Source organism: Macaca mulatta, chromosome 4 (genome assembly GCF_049350105.2).
Source record: "Macaca mulatta isolate MMU2019108-1 chromosome 4, T2T-MMU8v2.0, whole genome shotgun sequence".
In the NCBI taxonomy this organism is placed as follows: domain Eukaryota; kingdom Metazoa; phylum Chordata; class Mammalia; order Primates; family Cercopithecidae; genus Macaca; species Macaca mulatta.
The window spans coordinates 2,179,110-2,185,806 of record NC_133409.1 but is presented as its reverse complement, the minus strand read 5'-3'; positions in this window follow the sequence as shown (position 1 = coordinate 2,185,806).

Below are 6,697 nucleotides of genomic sequence, written 5' to 3'. Positions count from 1 at the left end.
ACACCTTGGGTCTCCCTGACTCATAAAGGCGCTTGGGAAAGGACTCCCGTGTGGACGCCCCTGTCTCCCTCACACCCCTGCTGCCCCCATCGAATCCAGCCCACTTAGGTGCACCCTGAGGCCTAAGGCAGTTCCAAGTGCTGCTCCTCACGCCTCCGTCCAGCCACGGAATTCCCAGTGGAGACAGCAGTCACGGAGCACCGGTCTCCACACCACCTGCTCTCCTCATCTCAGTGACTTAGAAATTAATTCGGGGCAGTGCCCCAGCCACGCGGGCAGGCCAGAAAGTGGCCAGCATGGACTCTGCAGTCCACTGGCCCTTGCACAGTGAGGTCCAGGAAGCTGCGCTTTTCATCAGCACACAAGGGACCCCAGAGCAGGTGGGCAGAGGACCACACTGAAAACCCTCCTAGGAGCACCAGATGCCTGTGCTGGCTGCCAATGGCTGCTGTGGCAAGTGACACAGACTTAGCCACAAGTGACACGGATGCGCTAGCCACAAGGATCTTTGAAATCTGCGGATCAACTCGCTACTCTCCTGCCCCAAACCATCAGCAAGTTCCTGTTGGTCCTGAGTAAAGCTGCCCTCTTCGCCTGGCTGCCGAGTCTCGGTGCTGCTTGCTGCGCTTCTCTCCCAGGGCCTCGCCATGCCCACTCCATGCCATGCCCACATCATGCCCACACCACAGCACGACCACTCCACGCCCACCCACACCCACTACACTATGCCCACACCACACCCCGCCCACACCACACCCACTACACCATGCCCACACCACACCACGCCCACACCACACCACACCCACACCATGCCCACACCACACCATGCCCACACCACACCACGCCCACACCATGCCCACTCCACACCATGCCCACTCCATGCCACAGCCACTTCACACCATGCCCACTCCATGCCACAGCCACTTCACACCATGCCCACTCCATGCCATGCCCACGCCCACACCACACCATGCCCACAATACACCACGCCCACTCCACACCATGCCATCCATGCCATGCCCACTCCATGCCACACCCACTCCATGCCACACCCATGCCCACAACACACCATGAGCATGCCCACTCCACACCACGCCCACTCCATGCCATGCCTGGCCCCACACCATGCCCACTCCACACCACGCCCACGCACGCCCACTCCATGCCATGCCCTCTCCATACCACAGCCACTTCACTCTTTTTGCAGGTCCTCTGGTGTCCCAGGACAATGCCCACCTCAGGGCCTGGCACCACAGCTCTCCTGCTGATCTTCACCTGCCGATCCTGTTTACTAAAGAATATGGCACTCCTCTCCCGTATTCTCCAATTGTTAGTTTCTCCGTTGATTCTCTAGGGTTTTCCAGAACAATCATGATGACATCTGTAAATCAACATCATCATCTTTTTATTATCAGATAATATTATTTTATTAGTAAAATAAATGCTGAACAGCAGAGAGCTGCCGGGCACATGCCACATGCATCAGCTGTCAAGGGTGAGGATGCTGTGTCCCACCCCCGCCCCTCTTTGCTGAGCACTGGTGACCTTCATGCAGAGAGTACACTATTGGAACTAGTTCTCTTTCTGTGGCCAATGAAGAACATGAAGAAGCAAAATCAGAACTTAGCAATGAACTTCCTCACTGGGAAGACCTGGTCCCTGGGAAGCTGATTCCTCTTATGACAAAGAAAACACCCAGGTGGCTTGAGAGGAAGGAGAAAGGCCACATTCTCCAGGGACCCAGGGAGTTTCAGAGAGGATGGCTGGGTCATGTGGGCCCCAGGCCTGCCCGGACCCCAGAGCAGAATTTACTGCAGTCCTCCTCTGGCAGGGCCATCTTTATCTCATGTATTCCGTAATCTTCTGGAAATTTGGAAAAAAGATGTTCCTCAGGGAGTGCTGATGAAAAATGTGAACCCAAAATACCTGAGGCAGGTCTCAGTTAATTTAGAAAGTCTATTTTGCCAAGGTTGAGGACACGCCATGACACAGCCTCAGGACATCTGGTGATGGTGGCCGGGGCCCAGCTTGGTTTTATACATTTTAGGGAGACATGAGACATCAATCATTATATGTATGATGTACATTGGTTCTGTCCGGAAAGATGGTACAAGTCAAAGCAGGGAGGGGGCTTCCAGGTTATAGGTAGATAAGAGACAAATGGCTTCATTCTTTTGAGTTTCTGATTAGCCTTTCACTAAATGCGCAATTTACAGGAATAGTTACGTGTGCCTTATTCTGGCTGAGTGACACAACAGGGCAGAGGAAGTGATCCGAGCTGCATTTGTCTCATGTGAGCAGAGGGATGACTGAGTTCTGTCTGTCCTTCATCCACGAGGAATTTCCTTGTGGGCAAACTGTGAGGGTGGTCCGTAGCCATCTTGTTTAGGAATAGAATGGGAGGCAGTTTTGCCCAACACACTTCCCACCCTGACTTCCCTTAGGTTTAGTGATTTTGGGATCCTGAGATTTATTTTCCTTTCACAAGAGACTGCAGGTGTTACTGCAGTGTCTAAAATACACTATTGTATATTTTGAGTGGACTCAATCCATCAGTTGAATTTACTAGGTCTTCAAAAGTGAGTAGCAGTTTGTCACTGATGGCAGCCCTTCTGGCCCCTGGGGAGAACTGGTGTCTTTTAGGACAAGACTTTTATCCCACACCCCTTGGCTGTCTTCCTAAGCCAGTACTTTTTTGGAGCCACAGCAGTCAGTCTCAGAAAACCAAGACAGTTCCCACCTTATTTATTTTGTTTTACTAGAGATTAATCTGACCAATGGGAAGCAATTGTCAGCTGATACTCAATAGATGTTCATTTATTTAATTGTACTGAATAAAACCTGAGGTTGACTCTTCTGAACTCTGGAAGATGAGATACACATTTCTGGGGAAGAGAGCTCTGCTTCTCCTTCCTTCCAGCTGCTTCCCACTTTCATGGTCTGCTCTGGTCTGGTGAGTCCCTGTGTTCCTTCCCCATTAGACCTGGACACCTTCCCAGCGGCCCCTTGAATTCACCACTTCTGTTCTTTCAGTGGACTCTTTGCCAATCCCAGTGCTGCACTGAGTTCCCTTCTAAGTCTCAGCTCCTTGAGAAGTTATTTCTGACCAGGTGAGTCTGTAATTATTTTCCTCTCTTTTGAATGGTTATACCAGTTATTGTTTAAACCACTCCTTTGGAACTTAAATACTACACTAAATCATAAAGTATATATTTTATATCTGCATCTGCCTTTCACATATCCCCAATAATACTTTCTGAGAACAGGGACTGTCATATATTTTGTTGAATAATGTATTGCTTTTCTCATCTCAGAATCTCAAGACACATTTGAAAGTTAATCGTGGATTAACTTCAGGTTATTTTCATGGCCTCGCTGTTCCTATGTTCGCCTCTACTCTCAGTTAGCTCATTTTTACCCTTTAAATTTATCTATTTGTGAGACTCTGTGATCCTTCCTAAGGGGATCTTGAGCCACTAAGATGGAATTATGAGGGCTAGTCCAAGGAGAGGAGTGTAGCTGTCTTAGGTTGTAGAGTTATCTAATCACCACTAAGTATGACTGGACCCCCAAACTCAGACTAACCTTGCACTGGCCATGTGGCGGACCAGTCGCACCATCACCTTTCCCAAGCAAAGAGGTGCAAGCTGCGCCCAAGGTGTGCTCACTCCCGACCTTTGGAGCCCCTCTGGGAAGGAAGGGGTCCCTGCCCGGGCAGGCCCAATGAAGCCATCCGGAAGCTAGCTACCATACCTCTTGAGGAAGCATCCGGGCAACCATCCTTCTCCTCATTAGCCACTCTGCAGCTTCCAGTCATGTGGCTCAAGGATTACTTACAGGCAGTTGCCTGGGCTGCGTCCCTGTCACTGTTCCAGCAAATGGGAAATGACAGGGATCCTGGGTCTCCCCATCTGCTGCCTGGAGAACGGGAATTCTCCAGCTAAGGTGCCATTTTGGCCTGGGTTGCATGAGATCGGGCTGTCGGTTTAGGGGATGCAGAGCCGACATTCCTAGGTTATCCTCTCTCAAGACGAGTGGGATAGGTGGTCAGGCTCTTTATATAATTTATAACCATAAAGTGATTATTTCAATGGCTATAACTTCACAGGGATGACTACCTAGCTTCTGACTTTTGAGGCCATTATTTCCAAGTCTGGGCAAGACTGGAAGTGAAGGAGGCTAGCTTGTAGCCAGTGAATTGCCTTCACACTGAGCGGACCCTCCATCCATGTGGTGTAGAAGCTATGTCCCAAATCACACTGTATCAGATCCCAGTTTCTGGGAAGAGAGCCGACATTGTTTAGTGAAAGGTTTAATTCCAGTTGAATCGTCATGGGACTGTAGCCATGGTTTTGTGCCACTGACATCATCTTGACTCAGTATGTTAATGAAAGGGTTGGCATGACAAGGACATATGAACGTGATGAGCCTTTCTCATCAATAGTGACTATTTCAGATGCTCCTCGTTTTCCTTAGTGGGCACATAGTTCTCAAAAAGTTGAATGTAACAAGCTCACTGTAATGGAGCCATTCCACATGCACAGGACAGCTCCATCTTGTAAGACAGGTTTGATGATGAGAGAAATTTGACCTGGAACATGGTCTCAGTCCCTCCTTCCGTGTTTTCAGGTCTCTTTTCCTCCATCCCCAGTGCAGGACTGTACTGATCCAGAGCCACATTCAGCTGCCGCCACAGCAAGAAACACCCGCGGCTGTGAGAAAGGAAACGTCCTGGGGGCGTGGCTCACTCTGGGATGGGGTTTCCCACCAAAAGGAACGGCAGTGTCACTCTTTAAGGATGACGTCTGGCTTCATCCATGTCCTTGCAAAGGACATGAACGCATTCTTTTTTATGGCTACTAATCTGCACATTCTGCACATGTATCCCAGAGCTTAAAGTAAAAAAAAAAAAAAATACGATGTCCAGCAGGATTAGAGTGATGTCTGTACCTGCTACCATGAGGCCAGCCAAAACAAAACCTACAATAATACCCGAGGCCAGCCAAAACAAAACCTACAATAAAAGCGAGAAAAGACAAAGGTGTGCAAGACTGTGTACTTTACCATAGAAACCAGGTGGAGGCAACCTCATGTACGTAGCTAGAATAAAATAGGCAAATGCTATATTATGCAAATGTATTTTGGAACTCATTGAAGACAAAGCACAAAAACAGAATTTTAATATGCAAATACAAACTAGTGTTATAGAAAATATTTGCATGTGTGCCGAAAAGCCTACAGATTTAGGGTGTGGTAATGGAAAAAAACAGACCCGATAAACTTGCTTGTGCCCCACAGAATCCCTGGGACTGACAGGTTTCTTGCAGCTGAGTAACTGAACTACACAGCTCGTCCTGGTGGACGTGTTTCCTGTGGACGTCCCACTTGCCATATTACTCCTCCTTTTTGCAAAGTCAATGAAGGCATCTTGGCAGATATGAGCCTGCGAGGGAGGCCTCTGCTGACAGAGGCTGTGGGCTGCTCTGAGGCAGTAGACTTCCAGGATTAGGTCCTGAAGGTTTGGCACAGCCCCCTTCTTGCCTTGATTAGATGCTCTCACCTGGCTGGTGGCACGGCCAGGCTGTACCTCCTCATTGGCCTGGACACCTGCCCTTCTGGAGCTTGGCTCCCAGTGCTGTTCCTTGGAGATAAGCTCTGGTGCCCTCTCGCTGCCTCTTCCCTCTCCTGCCCCCAAAGCAGCCATGTATTTAAGGACCTCAGCCCCGAGATGCTGCCCATCCTTTTCCTTCCATGGTAGGTAGGGCACTAGAACTGCACCCCCTGGAATGCAGCTCAGAGCTCTTCAGCTGGTACCGGCATGGTTACTTCAGGGACACAGGTGCACTTCTGAGCCTCCTGCAAGGCCGAGGTTCTTAGCTGCCTGCTTGAAATACTTTGTTTACTTCTGTCTTTCCTCTTCTCTCACTCTTCTCCAGCCTTCCTTGAACAGAAAAGCACACCTGCTGCTTGACCAAGTTGGGGGCCAGAGCGATGAGGGTGGATATTTTCGGGAGAAAATGAACAGAGAGTGGCCCTGTTCATCAGGGACCAACACTGGGGATGATGCCTCCGAGACAGGTGTGCAGACAGGACGCAGGTGTTACGGGTGGGGAGCCACCTACTTAGGCTCACAGATCCTTGTAGGAACTGCGGCAAGCTGGACTGACAGCCCCTTATGAGCAGATTCAGCCTGTGGGCTCTGGATTCAGGCGACCTGGGCCTGAATCCCCATCGCACCACTGTGAGCCTGAGTGAGCTGGAGCCACCAAACTCAGCTTCTCGCCTGTAACCGGGGGCCCCCATCTCCAGATCCCATGAGGTTATAGTAGAGATCATGTAAGACAGTAACATGCAAAGGTTAGTGCCTGCCAGAGCCCAGGAAACGAGATCCACTGTCATTCCCCCGCCAGCAGTTCTATGGAAGCCACTGATGACAAATAGTCGGTTTATTAATATGTGCGCGTGATCTCTTCCCCAGGGCTGGGTTTCTCCTGAGGAGCCTTCGCTGTCAGAAGCAGTGTGGGGGCTGCCGCAGTGCCGCGTTCTGGCGCCGGTCATGGAATTTATTATAAGGGGAGTATTGGGGAGAGACCACCAAGTTGTTAGGAGGGGAAGGGCTAGGTTCTACCTCTTTCAGGGCTGGCAGGACCCTGATCCTTTCCGGGTGAGCTCTTGTTGGCTGAGGAGGGTGTGGGGC